This window comes from Channa argus, unplaced genomic scaffold (assembly GCF_033026475.1).
Source record: "Channa argus isolate prfri unplaced genomic scaffold, Channa argus male v1.0 Contig009, whole genome shotgun sequence".
Taxonomy (NCBI): Eukaryota; Metazoa; Chordata; class Actinopteri; order Anabantiformes; family Channidae; genus Channa; species Channa argus.
In genome coordinates, this window is record NW_027125228.1 from 1,220,432 (window position 1) to 1,239,968 (window position 19,537).

Sequence of the window (19,537 nt, forward strand, 5' to 3'; positions counted from 1 at the left end):
AGCTTACGGCCACACCGCTCTCTAAGTGCCCGATCTCGTCCGATCTCGGCAGCCAAATAGAGCCGGGCCTGGTTAGTACTTGGTAGGAAGACCGCCTGGGAATACCAGGTGCTGTAAGCTTTTTTGCTTGGGTTTACAGGCAGCACAAGCTGGTGTTACTGCCTATTTATTCATAGAAATTGTTCTATATTTTCATCAAATTTTGTTCTTTAATTGCTGTTTTGCTACTTTATTGGTTTGCCGACCATCGTGCTTCATTACTAGTAGACCATGTTACGGTCCTGGCCATATGTGTTGTTTTTATTTTCTTGTTCTTATAGGTGCCCTGCCTGATTGGCCCGATTGGGGGGCAGTACAGGAAGCTGATTGGTCCATCCTACACTTCCTGGAGTTTTAAAAGTACGGTTCCCAACAGCTAGCGAGGCTCTTTCTGGCATCAGCACCTGTTTGCTGTTCTTGGTTTCCAAACCCTATTTAGCATTTTTGAATTGTTAGGTTTTGTGCCGTGGTTTTGTTTATAAATTGTATATTTTGTAAATAGTATTAAATCTGTAGGGGTGGACTGCCATTTTTCTTTTGATTGTTTTCTCTTGTTTTCACATTAGGGAGTTAGGGTTAGCGACTGTCTTTTGGTTTGTTTCTTTCTATCAGGCTAGCTAGCACTTTCTGTGGGAAATGGCTTATTTTGTTTATTATGTTGGCCTTGGTTCGCCCTGAGTTGTAGTGTCATGTTTTGTTTGACACTTTCTTTCGTTTAAAATAAATATCATTCTGTTGGAACATCTCAATCCTGGATTTTGGTTTGGGGATCGGAGAGGGAACATGCAAATTTATCTTTGTATGTTTCACCCTGATCCCCTAGACAGGGGCGTAACAGACCAGTACAGTTATAGTACTTTGTACTTTGCCACATTTATCTTCTTCTTAGCAAGTGTCATGCATTCTGCTTCTCTAGCGTTTTTAAGAGCTGTTGATGATGTCAAATGCAGCTTACGGCCACACCGCTCTCTAAGTGCCCGATCTCGTCCGATCTCGGCAGCTAAATAGAGCCGGGCCTGGTTAGTACTTGGTAGGAAGACCGCCTGGGAATACCAGGTGCTGTAAGCTTTTTTGCTTGGGTTTACGGGCAGCACAAGCTGGTGTTACTGCCTATTTATTCGTAGAAATTGTTCTATATTTTCATCAAATTTTGTTCTTTCATTGCTGTTTTGCTACTTTATTGGTTTGCCAACCATCATGCTTCATTACTAGTAGACCATGTTACGGTCCTGGCCATATGTGTTGTTTTTATTTTCTTGTTCTTATAGGTGCCCTGCCTGATTGGCCGGATTGGGGGGCAGTACAGGAAGCTGATTGGTCCATCCTACACTTCCTGGAGTTTTAAAAGTACGGTTCCCAACAGCTAGCGAGGCTCTTTCTGGCATCAGCACCTGTTTGCTGTTCTTGGTTTCCAAACCTTATTTAGCATTTTTGAATTGTTAGGTTTTGTGCCGTGGTTTTGTTTATAAATTGTATATTTTGTAAATAGTATTAAATCTGTAGGGGTGAACTGCCATTTTCTTTGGACTGTTTTCACATTAGGGAGTTAGGGTTAGCGACTGTCTTTTGGTTTGTTTATTTCTATCAGGCTAGCTAGCACTCTCTGTGGGAAATGGCTTATTTTGTTTATTATGTTGGCCTTGGTTCGCCCTGAGTTGTAGTGTCATGTTTTGTTTGACACTTTCTTTCGTTTAAAATAAATATCATTCTGTTGGAACATCTCGATCCTGGATTTTGGTTTGGGGATCGGAGAGGGAACATGCTAATTTATCTTTGTATGTGGCACCCTGACCCCCTAGACAGGGGCTTAACAGACCAGTACAGTTATAGTACTTTGTACTTTGCCACATTTATCTTCTTCTTAGCAAGTGTCATGCATTCTGCTTCTCCAGCGTTTTTAAGAGCTGTTGATGATGTCAAATGCAGCTTACGGCCACACCGCTCTCTAAGCGCCCGATCCCGTCCGATCTCGGCAGCCAAATAGGGCCGGGCCTTGTTAGTACTTGGTAGGAAGACCGCCTGGGAATACCACGTGCTGTAAGCTTCTTTGCTTGGGTTTACGGGCAGCACAAGCTGGTGTTACTGCCTATTTATTCATAGAAATTGTTCTATATTTTCATCAAATTTTGTTCTTTCATTGCTGTTTTGCTACTTGATTGGTTTGTCAACCATCGTGCTTCATTACTAATAGACCATGTTACGGTCCTGGCCATATGTGTTGTTTTTATTTTCTTGTTCTTATAGGTGCCCTGCCTGATTGGCCGGATATGGGGGCAGTACAGGAAGCTGAGTGGTCCATCCTACACTTCCTGGAGTTTTAAAAGTACGGTTCCCAACAGCTAGCGAGGCTCTTTCTGGCATCAGCACCTGTTTGCTGTTCTTGGTTTCCAAACCTTATTTAGTATTTCTGAATTGTTAGGTTTTGTGCCGTGGTTTTGTTTATAAATTGTATATTTTGTAAATAGTATTAAATCTGTAGGGGTGAACTACCATTTTCTTTGGACTGTTTTCACATTAGGGAGTTAGGGTTAGCGACTGTCTTTTGGTTTGTTTATTTCTATCAGGCTAGCTAGCACTTTCTGTGGGAAATGGCTTATTTTGTTTATTATGTTGGCCTTGGTTCGCCCTGAGTTGTAGTGTCATGTTTTGTTTGACACTTTCTTTCGTTTAAAATAAATATTATTCTGTTGGAACATCTCGATCCTGGATTTTGGTTTGGGGATCGGAGAGGGAACATGCTAATTTATCTTTGTATGTTGCACCCTGACCCCCTAGACAGGGGCGTAACAGACCAGTACAGTTATAGTACTTTGTACTTTGCCACATTTATCTTCTTCTTAGCAAGTGTCATGCATTCTGCTTCTCCAGCGTTTTTGAGAGCTGTTGATGATGTCAAATGCAGCTTATGGCCACACTGCTCTCTAAGCGCCCGATCCCGTCCGATCTCGGCAGCCAAATAGGGCCGGGCCTTGTTAGTACTTGGTAGGAAGACCGCCTGGGAATACCAGGTGCTGTAAGCTTCTTTGCTTGGGTTTACGGGCAGCACAAGCTGGTGTTACTGCCTATTTATTCATAGAAATTGTTCTATATTTTCATCAAATTTTGTTCTTTCATTGCTGTTTTGCTACTTTATTGGTTTGCCAACCATCGTGCTTCATTACTAGTAGACCATGTTACGGTCCTGGCCATATGTGTTGTTTTTATTTTCTTGTTCTTATAGGTGCCCTGCCTGATTGGCTGGATTGGGGGGCAGTACAGGAAGCTGATTGGTCCATCCTACACTTCCTGGAGTTTTAAAAGTATGGTTCCCAACAGCTAGCGAGGCTCTTTCTGGCATCAGCACCTGTTTGCTGTTCTTGGTTTCCAAACCTTATTTAGCATTTTTGAATTGTTAGGTTTTGTGCCGTGGTTTTGTTTATAAATTGTATATTTTGTAAATAGTATTAAATCTGTAGGGGTGAACTGCCATTTTCTTTGGACTGTTTTCACATTAGGGAGTTAGGGTTAGCGACTGTCTTTTGGTTTGTTTATTTCTATCAGGCTAGCTAGCACTTTCTGTGGGAAATGGCTTATTTTGTTTATTATGTTGGCCTTGGTTCGCCCTGAGTTGTAGTGTCATGTTTTGTTTGACACTTTCTTTCGTTTAAAATAAATATCATTCTGTTGGAACATCTCGATCCTGGATTTTGGTTTGGGGATCGGAGAGGGAACATGCTAATTTATCTTTGTATGTTGCACCCTTACCCCCTAGACAGGGGCGTAACAGACCAGTACAGTTATAGTACTTTGTACGTTGCCACATTTATCTTCTTCTTAGCAAGTGTCATGCATTCTGCTTCTCCAGCGTTTTTAAGAGCTGTTGATGATATCAAATGCAGCTTACGGCCACACCGCTCTCTAAGCGCCCGATCTCGTCCGATCTCGGCAGCCAAATAGAGCCGGGCCTGGTTAGTACTTGGTAGGAAGACCGCCTGGGAATACCAGGTGCTGTAAGCTTTTTTGCTTGGGTTTACGGGCAGCACAAGCTGGTGTTACTGCCTATTTATTCATAGAAATTGTTCTATATTTTCATCAAATTTTGTTCTTTAATTGCTGTTTTGCTACTTTATTGGTTTGCCGACCATCGTGCTTCATTACTAGTAGACCATGTTACGGTCCTGGCCATATGTGTTGTTTTTATTTTCTTGTTCTTATAGGTGCCCTGCCTGATTGGCCCGATTGGGGGGCAGTACAGGAAGCTGATTGGTCCATCCTACACTTCCTGGAGTTTTAAAAGTACGGTTCCCAACAGCTAGCGAGGCTCTTTCTGGCATCAGCACCTGTTTGCTGTTCTTGGTTTCCAACCCTTATTTAGCATTTTTGAATTGTTAGGTTTTGTGCCGTGGTTTTGTTTATAAATTGTATATTTTGTAAATAGTATTAAATCTGTAGGGGTGAACTGCCATTTTCTTTGGACTGTTTTCACATTAGGGAGTTAGGGTTAGCGACTGTCTTTTGGTTTGTTTCTTTCTATCAGGCTAGCTAGCACTTTCTGTGGGAAATGGCTTATTTTGTTTATTATGTTGGCCTTGGTTCGCCCTGAGTTGTAGTGTCATGTTTTGTTTGACACTTTCTTTCGTTTAAAATAAATATCATTCTGTTGGAACATCTCAATCCTGGATTTTGGTTTGGGGATCGGAGAGGGAACATGCAAATTTATCTTTGTATGTTTCACCCTGATCCCCTAGACAGGGGCGTAACAGACCAGTACAGTTATAGTACTTTGTACTTTGCCACATTTATCTTCTTCTTAGCAAGTGTCATGCATTCTGCTTCTCTAGCGTTTTTAAGAGCTGTTGATGATGTCAAATGCATGTTACGGCCACACCGCTCTCTAAGCGCCCGATCTCGTCCGATCTCGGCAGCCAAATAGGGCCGGGCCTGGTTAGTACTTGGTAGGAAGACCGCCTGGGAATACCAGGTGCTGTAAGCTTTTTTGCTTGGGTTTACGGGCAGCTCAAGCTGGTGTTACTGCCTATTTATTCATAGAAATTGTTCTATATTTTCATCAAATTTTGTTCTTTCATTGCTGTTTTGCTACTTTATTGGTTTGTCAACCATCGTGCTTCATTACTAGTAGACCATGTTACGGTCCTGGCCATATGTGTTGTTTTTATTTTCTTGTTCTTATAGGTGCCCTGCCTGATTGGCCGGATTTGGGGGAAGTACAGGAAGCTGATTGGTCCATCCTACACTTCCTGGAGTTTTAAAAGTACGGTTCCCAACAGCTAGCGAGGCTCTTTCTGGCAGCAGCACCTGTTTGCTGTTCTTGGTTTCCAAACCTTATTTAGCATTTTTGAATTGTTAGGTTTTGTGCCGTGGTTTTGTTTATAAATTGTATATTTTGTAAATAGTATTAAATCTGTAGGGGTGAACTGCCATTTTCTTTGGACTGTTTTCACATTAGGGAGTTAGGGTTAGCGACTGTCTTTTGGTTTGTTTATTTCTATCAGGCTAGCTAGCACTTTCTGTGGGAAATGGCTTATTTTGTTTATTATGTTGGCCTTGGTTCGCCCTGAGTTGTAGTGTCATGTTTTGTTTGACACTTTCTTTCCTTTAAAATAAATATCATTCTGTTGGAACATCTCGATCCTGGATTTTGGTTTGGGGATCGGAGAGGGAACATGCTAATTTATCTTTGTATGTTGCACCCTGACCCCCTAGACAGGGGCGTAACAGACCAGTACAGTTATAGTACTTTGTACGTTGCCACATTTATCTTCTTCTTAGCAAGTGTCATGCATTCTGCTTCTCCAGCGTTTTTAAGAGCTGTTGATGATATCAAATGCAGCTTACGGCCACACCGCTCTCTAAGCGCCCGATCTCGTCCGATCTCGGCAGCCAAATAGAGCCGGGCCTGGTTAGTACTTGGTAGGAAGACCGCCTGGGAATACCAGGTGCTGTAAGCTTTTTTGCTTGGGTTTACGGGCAGCACAAGCTGGTGTTACTGCCTATTTATTCATAGAAATTGTTCTATATTTTCATCAAATTTTGTTCTGCTACTTTATTGGTTTGCCAACCATCGTGCTTCATTACTAGTAGACCATGTTACGGTCCTGGCCATATGTGTTGTTTTTATTTTCTTGTTCTTATAGGTGCCCTGCCTGATTGGCTGGATTGGGGGGCAGTACAGGAAGCTGATTGGTCCATCCTACACTTCCTGGAGTTTTAAAAGTATGGTTCCCAACAGCTAGCGAGGCTCTTTCTGGCATCAGCACCTGTTTGCTGTTCTTGGTTTCCAAACCTTATTTAGCATTTTTGAATTGTTAGGTTTTGTGCCGTGGTTTTGTTTATAAATTGTATATTTTGTAAATAGTATTAAATCTGTAGGGGTGGACTGCCATTTTTCTTTTGATTGTTTTCTCTTGTTTTCACATTAGGGAGTTAGGGTTAGCGACTGTCTTTTGGTTTGTTTCTTTCTATCAGGCTAGCTAGCACTTTCTGTGGGAAATGGCTTATTTTGTTTATTATGTTGGCCTTGGTTCGCCCTGAGTTGTAGTGTCATGTTTTGTTTGACACTTTCTTTCGTTTAAAATAAATATCATTCTGTTGGAACATCTCAATCCTGGATTTTGGTTTGGGGATCGGAGAGGGAACATGCAAATTTATCTTTGTATGTTTCACCCTGACCCCCTTGACAGGGGCGTAACAGACCAGTACAGTTATAGTACTTTGTACTTTGCCACATTTATCTTCTTCTTAGCAAGTGTCATGCATTCTGCTTCTCTAGCGTTTTTAAGAGCTATTGATGATGTCAAATGCATGTTACGGCCACACCGCTCTCTAAGCGTCCGATCTCGGCAGCCAAATAGGGCCGGGCCTGGTTAGTACTTGGTAGGAAGACCGCCTGGGAATGCCAGGTGCTGTAAGCTTTTTTGCTTGGGTTTACGGGCAGCTCAAGCTGGTGTTACTGCCTATTTATTCATAGAAATTGTTCTATATTTTCATCAAATTTTGTTCTTTCATTGCTGTTTTGCTACTTTATTGGTTTGTCAACCATCGTGCTTCATTACTAGTAGACCATGTTACGGTCCTGGCCATATGTGTTGTTTTTATTTTCTTGTTCTTATAGGTGCCCTGCCTGATTGGCCGGATTTGGGGGAAGTACAGGAAGCTGATTGGTCCATCCTACACTTCCTGGAGTTTTAAAAGTACGGTTCCCAACAGCTAGCGAGGCTCTTTCTGGCAGCAGCACCTGTTTGCTGTTCTTGGTTTCCAAATCTTATTTAGCATTTTTGAATTGTTAGGTTTTGTGCCGTGGTTTTGTTTATAAATTGTATATTTTGTAAATAGTATTAAATCTGTAGGGGTGAACTGCCATTTTCTTTGGACTGTTTTCACATTAGGGAGTTAGGGTTAGCGACTGTCTTTTGGTTTGTTTCTTTCTATCAGGCTAGCTAGCACTTTCTGTGGGAAATTGCTTATTTTGTTTATTATGTTGGCCTTGGTTCGCCCTGAGTTGTAGTGTCATGTTTTGTTTGACACTTTCTTTCGTTTAAAATAAATATCATTCTGTTGGAACATCTCGATCCTGGATTTTGGTTTGGGGATCGGAGAGGGAACATGCTAATTTATCTTTGTATGTTGCACCCTGACCCCCTAGACAGGGGCGTAACAGACCAGTACAGTTATAGTACTTTGTACTTTGCCACATTTATCTTCTTCTTAGCAAGTGTCATGCATTCTGCTTCTCCAGCGTTTTTAAGAGCTGTTGATGATATCAAATGCAGCTTACGGCCACACCGCTCTCTAAACGCCCGATCTCGTCCGATCTCGGCAGCCAAATAGAGCCGGGCCTGGTTAGTACTTGGTAGGAAGACCGCCTGGGAATACCAGGTGCTGTAAGCTTTTTTGCTTGGGTTTACGGGCAGCACAAGCTGGTGTTACTGCCTATTTATTCATAGAAATTGTTCTATATTTTCATCAAATTTTGTTCTTTAATTGCTGTTTTGCTACTTTATTGGTTTGCCGACCATCGTGCTTCATTACTAGTAGACCATGTTACGGTCCTGGCCATATGTGTTGTTTTTATTTTCTTGTTCTTATAGGTGCCCTGCCTGATTGGCCCGATTGGGGGGCAGTACAGGAAGCTGATTGGTCCATCCTACACTTCCTGGAGTTTTAAAAGTACGGTTCCCAACAGCTAGCGAGGCTCTTTCTGGCATCAGCACCTGTTTGCTGTTCTTGGTTTCCAACCCTTATTTAGCATTTTTGAATTGTTAGGTTTTGTGCCGTGGTTTTGTTTATAAATTGTATATTTTGTAAATAGTATTAAATCTGTAGGGGTGAACTGCCATTTTCTTTGGACTGTTTTCACATTAGGGAGTTAGGGTTAGCGACTGTCTTTTGGTTTGTTTCTTTCTATCAGGCTAGCTAGCACTTTCTGTGGGAAATGGCTTATTTTGTTTATTATGTTGGCCTTGGTTCGCCCTGAGTTGTAGTGTCATGTTTTGTTTGACACTTTCTTTCGTTTAAAATAAATATCATTCTGTTGGAACATCTCAATCCTGGATTTTGGTTTGGGGATCGGAGAGGGAACATGCAAATTTATCTTTGTATGTTTCACCCTGATCCCCTAGACAGGGGCGTAACAGACCAGTACAGTTATAGTACTTTGTACTTTGCCACATTTATCTTCTTCTTAGCAAGTGTCATGCATTCTGCTTCTCTAGCGTTTTTAAGAGCTGTTGATGATGTCAAATGCAGCTTACGGCCACACCGCTCTCTAAGTGCCCGATCTCGTCCGATCTCGGCAGCCAAATAGAGCCGGGCCTGGTTAGTACTTGGTAGGAAGACCGCCTGGGAATACCAGGTGCTGTAAGCTTTTTTGCTTGGGTTTACAGGCAGCACAAGCTGGTGTTACTGCCTATTTATTCATAGAAATTGTTCTATATTTTCATCAAATTTTGTTCTTTAATTGCTGTTTTGCTACTTTATTGGTTTGCCGACCATCGTGCTTCATTACTAGTAGACCATGTTACGGTCCTGGCCATATGTGTTGTTTTTATTTTCTTGTTCTTATAGGTGCCCTGCCTGATTGGCCCGATTGGGGGGCAGTACAGGAAGCTGATTGGTCCATCCTACACTTCCTGGAGTTTTAAAAGTACGGTTCCCAACAGCTAGCGAGGCTCTTTCTGGCATCAGCACCTGTTTGCTGTTCTTGGTTTCCAAACCCTATTTAGCATTTTTGAATTGTTAGGTTTTGTGCCGTGGTTTTGTTTATAAATTGTATATTTTGTAAATAGTATTAAATCTGTAGGGGTGGACTGCCATTTTTCTTTTGATTGTTTTCTCTTGTTTTCACATTAGGGAGTTAGGGTTAGCGACTGTCTTTTGGTTTGTTTCTTTCTATCAGGCTAGCTAGCACTTTCTGTGGGAAATGGCTTATTTTGTTTATTATGTTGGCCTTGGTTCGCCCTGAGTTGTAGTGTCATGTTTTGTTTGACACTTTCTTTCGTTTAAAATAAATATCATTCTGTTGGAACATCTCAATCCTGGATTTTGGTTTGGGGATCGGAGAGGGAACATGCAAATTTATCTTTGTATGTTTCACCCTGATCCCCTAGACAGGGGCGTAACAGACCAGTACAGTTATAGTACTTTGTACTTTGCCACATTTATCTTCTTCTTAGCAAGTGTCATGCATTCTGCTTCTCTAGCGTTTTTAAGAGCTGTTGATGATGTCAAATGCAGCTTACGGCCACACCGCTCTCTAAGTGCCCGATCTCGTCCGATCTCGGCAGCTAAATAGAGCCGGGCCTGGTTAGTACTTGGTAGGAAGACCGCCTGGGAATACCAGGTGCTGTAAGCTTTTTTGCTTGGGTTTACGGGCAGCACAAGCTGGTGTTACTGCCTATTTATTCGTAGAAATTGTTCTATATTTTCATCAAATTTTGTTCTTTCATTGCTGTTTTGCTACTTTATTGGTTTGCCAACCATCATGCTTCATTACTAGTAGACCATGTTACGGTCCTGGCCATATGTGTTGTTTTTATTTTCTTGTTCTTATAGGTGCCCTGCCTGATTGGCCGGATTGGGGGGCAGTACAGGAAGCTGATTGGTCCATCCTACACTTCCTGGAGTTTTAAAAGTACGGTTCCCAACAGCTAGCGAGGCTCTTTCTGGCATCAGCACCTGTTTGCTGTTCTTGGTTTCCAAACCTTATTTAGCATTTTTGAATTGTTAGGTTTTGTGCCGTGGTTTTGTTTATAAATTGTATATTTTGTAAATAGTATTAAATCTGTAGGGGTGAACTGCCATTTTCTTTGGACTGTTTTCACATTAGGGAGTTAGGGTTAGCGACTGTCTTTTGGTTTGTTTATTTCTATCAGGCTAGCTAGCACTCTCTGTGGGAAATGGCTTATTTTGTTTATTATGTTGGCCTTGGTTCGCCCTGAGTTGTAGTGTCATGTTTTGTTTGACACTTTCTTTCGTTTAAAATAAATATCATTCTGTTGGAACATCTCGATCCTGGATTTTGGTTTGGGGATCGGAGAGGGAACATGCTAATTTATCTTTGTATGTGGCACCCTGACCCCCTAGACAGGGGCTTAACAGACCAGTACAGTTATAGTACTTTGTACTTTGCCACATTTATCTTCTTCTTAGCAAGTGTCATGCATTCTGCTTCTCCAGCGTTTTTAAGAGCTGTTGATGATGTCAAATGCAGCTTACGGCCACACCGCTCTCTAAGCGCCCGATCTCGTCCGATCTCGGCAGCCAAATAGAGCCGGGCCTGGTTAGTACTTGGTAGGAAGACCGCCTGGGAATACCAGGTGCTGTAAGCTTTTTTGCTTGGGTTTACGGGCAGCACAAGCTGGTGTTACTGCCTATTTATTCATAGAAATTGTTCTATATTTTCATCAAATTTTGTTCTTTCATTGCTGTTTTGCTACTTTATTGGTTTGTCAACCATCGTGCTTCATTACTAATAGACCATGTTACGGTCCTGGCCATATGTGTTGTTTTTATTTTCTTGTTCTTATAGGTGCCCTGCCTGATTGGCCGGATTGGGGGGCAGTACCGGAAGCTGAGTGGTCCATCCTACACTTCCTGGAGTTTTAAAAGTACGGTTCCCAACAGCTAGCGAGGCTCTTTCTGGCATCAGCACCTGTTTGCTGTTCTTGGTTTCCAAACCTTATTTAGTATTTCTGAATTGTTAGGTTTTGTGCCGTGGTTTTGTTTATAAATTGTATATTTTGTAAATAGTATTAAATCTGTAGGGGTGAACTACCATTTTCTTTGGACTGTTTTCACATTAGGGAGTTAGGGTTAGCGACTGTCTTTTGGTTTGTTTATTTCTATCAGGCTAGCTAGCACTTTCTGTGGGAAATGGCTTATTTTGTTTATTATGTTGGCCTTGGTTCGCCCTGAGTTGTCGTGTCATGTTTTGTTTGACACTTTCTTTCGTTTAAAATAAATATCATTCTGTTGGAACATCTCGATCCTGGATTTTGGTTTGGGGATCGGAGAGGGAACATGCTAATTTATCTTTGTATGTTGCACCCTGACCCCCTAGACAGGGGTGTAACAGACCAGTACAGTTATAGTACTTTGTACTTTGCCACATTTATCTTCTTCTTAGCAAGTGTCATGCATTCTGCTTCTCCAGCGTTTTTAAGAGCTGTTGATGATGTCAAATGCAGCTTATGGCCACACCGCTCTCTAAGCGCCCGATCTCGTCAGATCTCGGCAGCCAAATAGAGCCGGGCCTGGTTAGTACTTGGTAGGAAGACCGCCTGGGAATACCAGGTGCTGTAAGCTTTTTTGCTTGGGTTTACGGCCAGCACAAGCTGGTGTTACTGCCTATTTATTCATAGAAATTGTTCTATATTTTCATCAAATTTTGTTCTTTCATTTCTGTTTTGCTACTTTATTGGTTTGTCAACCATCTTGCTTCATTACTAGTAGACCATGTTACGGTCCTGGCCATATGTGTTGTTTTTATTTTGTTGTTCTTATAGGTGCCCTGCCTGATTGGCCGGATTTGGGGGAAGTACAGGAAGCTGATTGGTCCATCCTACACTTCCTGGAGTTTTAAAAGTACGGTTCCCAACAGCTAGCGAGGCTCTTTCTGGCAGCAGCACCTGTTTGCTGTTCTTGCTTTCCAAACCTTATTTAGCATTTTTGAATTGTTAGGTTTTGTGCCGTGGTTTTGTTTATAAATTGTATATTTTGTAAATAGTATTAAATCTGTAGGGGTGAACTGCCATTTTCTTTGGACTGTTTTCACATTAGGGAGTTAGGATTAGCGACTGTCTTTTGGTTTGTTTATTTCTATCAGGCTAGCTAGCACTTTCTGTGGGAAATGGCTTATTTTGTTTATTATGTTGGCCTTGGTTCGCCCTGAGTTGTAGTGTCATGTTTTGTTTGACACTTTCTTTCGTTTAAAATAAATATCATTCTGTTGGAACATCTCGATCCTGGATTTTGGTTTGGGGATCGGAGAGGGAACATGCTAATTTATCTTTGTATGTTGCACCCTGACCCCCTAGACAGGGGCGTAACAGACCAGTACAGTTATAGTACTTTGTACGTTGCCACATTTATCTTCTTCTTAGCAAGTGTCATGCATTCTGCTTCTCCAGCGTTTTTAAGAGCTGTTGATGATATCAAATGCAGCTTACGGCCACACCGCTCTCTAAGCGCCCGATCTCGTCCGATCTCGGCAGCCAAATAGAGCCGGGCCTGGTTAGTACTTGGTAGGAAGACCGCCTGGGAATACCAGGTGCTGTAAGCTTTTTTGCTTGGGTTTACGGGCAGCACAAGCTGGTGTTACTGCCTATTTATTCATAGAAATTGTTCTATATTTTCATCAAATTTTGTTCTTTCATTGCTGTTTTGCTACTTTATTGGTTTGCCAACCATCGTGCTTCATTACTAGTAGACCATGTTACGTTCCTGGCCACATGTGTTGTTTTTATTTTCTTGTTCTTATAGGTGCCCTGCCTGATTGGCTGGATTGGGGGGCAGTACAGGAAGCTGATTGGTCCATCCTACACTTCCTGGAGTTTTAAAAGTATGGTTCCCAACAGCTAGCGAGGCTCTTTCTGGCATCAGCACCTGTTTGCTGTTCTTGGTTTCCAAACCTTATTTAGCATTTTTGAATTGTTAGGTTTTGTGCCGTGGTTTTGTTTATAAATTGTATATTTTGTAAATAGTATTAAATCTGTAGGGGTGGACTGCCATTTTTCTTTTGATTGTTTTCTCTTGTTTTCACATTAGGGAGTTAGGGTTAGCGACTGTCTTTTGGTTTGTTTCTTTCTATCAGGCTAGCTAGCACTTTCTGTGGGAAATGGCTTATTTTGTTTATTATGTTGGCCTTGGTTCGCCCTGAGTTGTAGTGTCATGTTTTGTTTGACACTTTCTTTCGTTTAAAATAAATATCATTCTGTTGGAACATCTCAATCCTGGATTTTGGTTTGGGGATCGGAGAGGGAACATGCAAATTTATCTTTGTATGTTTCACCCTGACCCCCTTGACAGGGGCGTAACAGACCAGTACAGTTATAGTACTTTGTACTTTGCCACATTTATCTTCTTCTTAGCAAGTGTCATGCATTCTGCTTCTCTAGCGTTTTTAAGAGCTATTGATGATGTCAAATGCATGTTACGGCCACACCGCTCTCTAAGCGTCCGATCTCGGCAGCCAAATAGGGCCGGGCCTGGTTAGTACTTGGTAGGAAGACCGCCTGGGAATGCCAGGTGCTGTAAGCTTTTTTGCTTGGGTTTACGGGCAGCTCAAGCTGGTGTTACTGCCTATTTATTCATAGAAATTGTTCTATATTTTCATCAAATTTTGTTCTTTCATTGCTGTTTTGCTACTTTATTGGTTTGTCAACCATCGTGCTTCATTACTAGTAGACCATGTTACGGTCCTGGCCATATGTGTTGTTTTTATTTTCTTGTTCTTATAGGTGCCCTGCCTGATTGGCCGGATTTGGGGGAAGTACAGGAAGCTGATTGGTCCATCCTACACTTCCTGGAGTTTTAAAAGTACGGTTCCCAACAGCTAGCGAGGCTCTTTCTGGCAGCAGCACCTGTTTGCTGTTCTTGGTTTCCAAATCTTATTTAGCATTTTTGAATTGTTAGGTTTTGTGCCGTGGTTTTGTTTATAAATTGTATATTTTGTAAATAGTATTAAATCTGTAGGGGTGAACTGCCATTTTCTTTGGACTGTTTTCACATTAGGGAGTTAGGGTTAGCGACTGTCTTTTGGTTTGTTTCTTTCTATCAGGCTAGCTAGCACTTTCTGTGGGAAATTGCTTATTTTGTTTATTATGTTGGCCTTGGTTCGCCCTGAGTTGTAGTGTCATGTTTTGTTTGACACTTTCTTTCGTTTAAAATAAATATCATTCTGTTGGAACATCTCGATCCTGGATTTTGGTTTGGGGATCGGAGAGGGAACATGCTAATTTATCTTTGTATGTTGCACCCTGACCCCCTAGACAGGGGCGTAACAGACCAGTACAGTTATAGTACTTTGTACTTTGCCACATTTATCTTCTTCTTAGCAAGTGTCATGCATTCTGCTTCTCCAGCGTTTTTAAGAGCTGTTGATGATATCAAATGCAGCTTACGGCCACACCGCTCTCTAAACGCCCGATCTCGTCCGATCTCGGCAGCCAAATAGAGCCGGGCCTGGTTAGTACTTGGTAGGAAGACCGCCTGGGAATACCAGGTGCTGTAAGCTTTTTTGCTTGGGTTTACGGGCAGCACAAGCTGGTGTTACTGCCTATTTATTCATAGAAATTGTTCTATATTTTCATCAAATTTTGTTCTTTAATTGCTGTTTTGCTACTTTATTGGTTTGCCGACCATCGTGCTTCATTACTAGTACACCATGTTACGGTCCTGGCCATATGTGTTGTTTTTATTTTCTTGTTCTTATAGGTGCCCTGCCTGATTGGCCCGATTGGGGGGCAGTACAGGAAGCTGATTGGTCCATCCTACACTTCCTGGAGTTTTAAAAGTACGGTTCCCAACAGCTAGCGAGGCTCTTTCTGGCATCAGCACCTGTTTGCTGTTCTTGGTTTCCAACCCTTATTTAGCATTTTTGAATTGTTAGGTTTTGTGCCGTGGTTTTGTTTATAAATTGTATATTTTGTAAATAGTATTAAATCTGTAGGGGTGAACTGCCATTTTCTTTGGACTGTTTTCACATTAGGGAGTTAGGGTTAGCGACTGTCTTTTGGTTTGTTTCTTTCTATCAGGCTAGCTAGCACTTTCTGTGGGAAATGGCTTATTTTGTTTATTATGTTGGCCTTGGTTCGCCCTGAGTTGTAGTGTCATGTTTTGTTTGACACTTTCTTTCGTTTAAAATAAATATCATTCTGTTGGAACATCTCAATCCTGGATTTTGGTTTGGGGATCGGAGAGGGAACATGCAAATTTATCTTTGTATGTTTCACCCTGATCCCCTAGACAGGGGCGTAACAGACCAGTACAGTTATAGTACTTTGTACTTTGCCACATTTATCTTCTTCTTAGCAAGTGTCATGCATTCTGCTTCTCTAGCGTTTTTAAGAGCTGTTGATGATGTCAAATGCAGCTTACGGCCACACCGCTCTCTAAGTGCCCGATCTCGTCCGATCTCGGCAGCCAAATAGAGCCGGGCCTGGTTAGTACTTGGTAGGAAGACCGCCTGGGAATACCAGGTGCTGTAAGCTTTTTTGCTTGGGTTTACAGGCAGCACAAGCTGGTGTTACTGCCTATTTATTCATAGAAATTGTTCTATATTTTCATCAAATTTTGTTCTTTAATTGCTGTTTTGCTACTTTATTGGTTTGCCGACCATCGTGCTTCATTACTAGTAGACCATGTTACGGTCCTGGCCATATGTGTTGTTTTTATTTTCTTGTTCTTATAGGTGCCCTGCCTGATTGGCCCGATTGGGGGGCAGTACAGGAAGCTGATTGGTCCATCCTACACTTCCTGGAGTTTTAAAAGTACGGTTCCCAACAGCTAGCGAGGCTCTTTCTGGCATCAGCACCTGTTTGCTGTTCTTGGTTTCCAAACCCTATTTAGCATTTTTGAATTGTTAGGTTTTGTGCCGTGGTTTTGTTTATAAATTGTATATTTTGTAAATAGTATTAAATCTGTAGGGGTGGACTGCCATTTTTCTTTTGATTGTTTTCTCTTGTTTTCACATTAGGGAGTTAGGGTTAGCGACTGTCTTTTGGTTTGTTTCTTTCTATCAGGCTAGCTAGCACTTTCTGTGGGAAATGGCTTATTTTGTTTATTATGTTGGCCTTGGTTCGCCCTGAGTTGTAGTGTCATGTTTTGTTTGACACTTTCTTTCGTTTAAAATAAATATCATTCTGTTGGAACATCTCAATCCTGGATTTTGGTTTGGGGATCGGAGAGGGAACATGCAAATTTATCTTTGTATGTTTCACCCTGATCCCCTAGACAGGGGCGTAACAGACCAGTACAGTTATAGTACTTTGTACTTTGCCACATTTATCTTCTTCTTAGCAAGTGTCATGCATTCTGCTTCTCTAGCGTTTTTAAGAGCTGTTGATGATGTCAAATGCAGCTTACGGCCACACCGCTCTCTAAGTGCCCGATCTCGTCCGATCTCGGCAGCTAAATAGAGCCGGGCCTGGTTAGTACTTGGTAGGAAGACCGCCTGGGAATACCAGGTGCTGTAAGCTTTTTTGCTTGGGTTTACGGGCAGCACAAGCTGGTGTTACTGCCTATTTATTCGTAGAAATTGTTCTATATTTTCATCAAATTTTGTTCTTTCATTGCTGTTTTGCTACTTTATTGGTTTGCCAACCATCATGCTTCATTACTAGTAGACCATGTTACGGTCCTGGCCATATGTGTTGTTTTTATTTTCTTGTTCTTATAGGTGCCCTGCCTGATTGGCCGGATTGGGGGGCAGTACAGGAAGCTGATTGGTCCATCCTACACTTCCTGGAGTTTTAAAAGTACGGTTCCCAACAGCTAGCGAGGCTCTTTCTGGCATCAGCACCTGTTTGCTGTTCTTGGTTTCCAAACCTTATTTAGCATTTTTGAATTGTTAGGTTTTGTGCCGTGGTTTTGTTTATAAATTGTATATTTTGTAAATAGTATTAAATCTGTAGGGGTGAACTGCCATTTTCTTTGGACTGTTTTCACATTAGGGAGTTAGGGTTAGCGACTGTCTTTTGGTTTGTTTATTTCTATCAGGCTAGCTAGCACTCTCTGTGGGAAATGGCTTATTTTGTTTATTATGTTGGCCTTGGTTCGCCCTGAGTTGTAGTGTCATGTTTTGTTTGACACTTTCTTTCGTTTAAAATAAATATCATTCTGTTGGAACATCTCGATCCTGGATTTTGGTTTGGGGATCGGAGAGGGAACATGCTAATTTATCTTTGTATGTGGCACCCTGACCCCCTAGACAGGGGCTTAACAGACCAGTACAGTTATAGTACTTTGTACTTTGCCACATTTATCTTCTTCTTAGCAAGTGTCATGCATTCTGCTTCTCCAGCGTTTTTAAGAGCTGTTGATGATGTCAAATGCAGCTTACGGCCACACCGCTCTCTAAGCGCCCGATCTCGTCCGATCTCGGCAGCCAAATAGAGCCGGGCCTGGTTAGTACTTGGTAGGAAGACCGCCTGGGAATACCAGGTGCTGTAAGCTTTGTTGCTTGGGTTTACGGGCAGCACAAGCTGGTGTTACTGCCTATTTATTCATAGAAATTGTTCTATATTTTCATCAAATTTTGTTCTTTCATTGCTGTTTTGCTACTTTATTGGTTTGTCAACCATCGTGCTTCATTACTAATAGACCATGTTACGGTCCTGGCCATATGTGTTGTTTTTATTTTCTTGTTCTTATAGGTGCCCTGCCTGATTGGCCGGATTGGGGGGCAGTACCGGAAGCTGAGTGGTCCATCCTACACTTCCTGGAGTTTTAAAAGTACGGTTCCCAACAGCTAGCGAGGCTCTTTCTGGCAGCAGCACCTGTTTGCTGTTCTTGCTTTCCAAACCTTATTTAGCATTTTTGAATTGTTAGGTTTTGTGCCGTGGTTTTGTTTATAAATTGTATATTTTGTAAATAGTATTAAATCTGTAGGGGTGGACTACCATTTTCTTTGGACTGTTTTCACATTAGGGAGTTAGGGTTAGCGACTGTCTTTTGGTTTGTTTATTTCTATCAGGCTAGCTAGCACTTTCTGTGGGAAATGGCTTATTTTGTTTATTATGTTGGCCTTGGTTCGCCCTGAGTTGTCGTGTCATGTTTTGTTTGACACTTTCTTTCGTTTAAAATAAATATCATTCTGTTGGAACATCTCGATCCTGGATTTTGGTTTGGGGATCGGAGAGGGAACATGCTAATTTATCTTTGTATGTTGCACCCTGACCCCCTAGACAGGGGCGTAACAGACCAGTACAGTTATAGTACTTTGTACTTTGCCACATTTATCTTCTTCTTAGCAAGTGTCATGCATTCTGCTTCTCCAGCGTTTTTAAGAGCTGTTGATGATGTCAAATGCAGCTTATGGCCACACCGCTCTCTAAGCGCCCGATCTCGTCAGATCTCGGCAGCCAAATAGAGCCGGGCCTGGTTAGTACTTGGTAGGAAGACCGCCTGGGAATACCAGGTGCTGTAAGCTTTTTTGCTTGGGTTTACGGCCAGCACAAGCTGGTGTTACTGCCTATTTATTCATAGAAATTGTTCTATATTTTCATCAAATTTTGTTCTTTCATTTCTGTTTTGCTACTTTATTGGTTTGTCAACCATCTTGCTTCATTACTAGTAGACCATGTTACGGTCCTGGCCATATGTGTTGTTTTTATTTTGTTGTTCTTATAGGTGCCCTGCCTGATTGGCCGGATTTGGGGGAAGTACAGGAAGCTGATTGGTCCATCCTACACTTCCTGGAGTTTTAAAAGTACGGTTCCCAACAGCTAGCGAGGCTCTTTCTGGCAGCAGCACCTGTTTGCTGTTCTTGCTTTCCAAACCTTATTTAGCATTTTTGAATTGTTAGGTTTTGTGCCGTGGTTTTGTTTATAAATTGTATATTTTGTAAATAGTATTAAATCTGTAGGGGTGAACTGCCATTTTCTTTGGACTGTTTTCACATTAGGGAGTTAGGGTTAGCGACTGTCTTTTGGTTTGTTTATTTCTATCAGGCTAGCTAGCACTTTCTGTGGGAAATGGCTTATTTTGTTTATTATGTTGGCCTTGGTTCGCCCTGAGTTGTAGTGTCATGTTTTGTTTGACACTTTCTTTCGTTTAAAATAAATATCATTCTGTTGGAACATCTCGATCCTGGATTTTGGTTTGGGGATCGGAGAGGGAACATGCTAATTTATCTTTGTATGTTGCACCCTGACCCCCTAGACAGGGGCGTAACAGACCAGTACAGTTATAGTACTTTGTACGTTGCCACATTTATCTTCTTCTTAGCAAGTGTCATGCATTCTGCTTCTCCAGCGTTTTTAAGAGCTGTTGATGATATCAA

The 19,537-nt window shown here is 41.7% G+C and overlaps 18 pseudogenes; all 18 read left to right on the forward strand.

The window, feature by feature from the left end:
- The first annotated feature begins 1 nt into the window (after position 1).
- On the forward strand, positions 2-120 carry LOC137110119 (5S ribosomal RNA; annotated as a pseudogene).
- An 868-nt stretch (positions 121-988) lies between these two features.
- Positions 989-1,107, forward strand: LOC137111306 (5S ribosomal RNA; annotated as a pseudogene).
- Positions 1,108-1,964: 857 nt separating this feature from the next.
- Positions 1,965-2,083, forward strand: LOC137110789 (5S ribosomal RNA; annotated as a pseudogene).
- Positions 2,084-2,940: 857 nt separating this feature from the next.
- On the forward strand, positions 2,941-3,059 carry LOC137110695 (5S ribosomal RNA; annotated as a pseudogene).
- An 857-nt stretch (positions 3,060-3,916) lies between these two features.
- LOC137111217 (5S ribosomal RNA) lies at positions 3,917-4,035 on the forward strand (annotated as a pseudogene).
- Positions 4,036-4,892: 857 nt separating this feature from the next.
- LOC137110553 (5S ribosomal RNA) lies at positions 4,893-5,011 on the forward strand (annotated as a pseudogene).
- Positions 5,012-5,868: 857 nt separating this feature from the next.
- On the forward strand, positions 5,869-5,987 carry LOC137111218 (5S ribosomal RNA; annotated as a pseudogene).
- A 1,820-nt stretch (positions 5,988-7,807) lies between these two features.
- Positions 7,808-7,926, forward strand: LOC137111381 (5S ribosomal RNA; annotated as a pseudogene).
- Positions 7,927-8,783: 857 nt separating this feature from the next.
- LOC137110120 (5S ribosomal RNA) lies at positions 8,784-8,902 on the forward strand (annotated as a pseudogene).
- An 868-nt stretch (positions 8,903-9,770) lies between these two features.
- LOC137111318 (5S ribosomal RNA) lies at positions 9,771-9,889 on the forward strand (annotated as a pseudogene).
- An 857-nt stretch (positions 9,890-10,746) lies between these two features.
- On the forward strand, positions 10,747-10,865 carry LOC137111220 (5S ribosomal RNA; annotated as a pseudogene).
- An 857-nt stretch (positions 10,866-11,722) lies between these two features.
- LOC137110080 (5S ribosomal RNA) lies at positions 11,723-11,841 on the forward strand (annotated as a pseudogene).
- An 857-nt stretch (positions 11,842-12,698) lies between these two features.
- On the forward strand, positions 12,699-12,817 carry LOC137111221 (5S ribosomal RNA; annotated as a pseudogene).
- Positions 12,818-14,651: 1,834 nt separating this feature from the next.
- On the forward strand, positions 14,652-14,770 carry LOC137111382 (5S ribosomal RNA; annotated as a pseudogene).
- An 857-nt stretch (positions 14,771-15,627) lies between these two features.
- Positions 15,628-15,746, forward strand: LOC137110121 (5S ribosomal RNA; annotated as a pseudogene).
- An 868-nt stretch (positions 15,747-16,614) lies between these two features.
- On the forward strand, positions 16,615-16,733 carry LOC137111330 (5S ribosomal RNA; annotated as a pseudogene).
- Positions 16,734-17,590: 857 nt separating this feature from the next.
- On the forward strand, positions 17,591-17,709 carry LOC137111222 (5S ribosomal RNA; annotated as a pseudogene).
- An 857-nt stretch (positions 17,710-18,566) lies between these two features.
- On the forward strand, positions 18,567-18,685 carry LOC137110081 (5S ribosomal RNA; annotated as a pseudogene).
- The last annotated feature ends 852 nt before the right edge of the window (positions 18,686-19,537 follow it).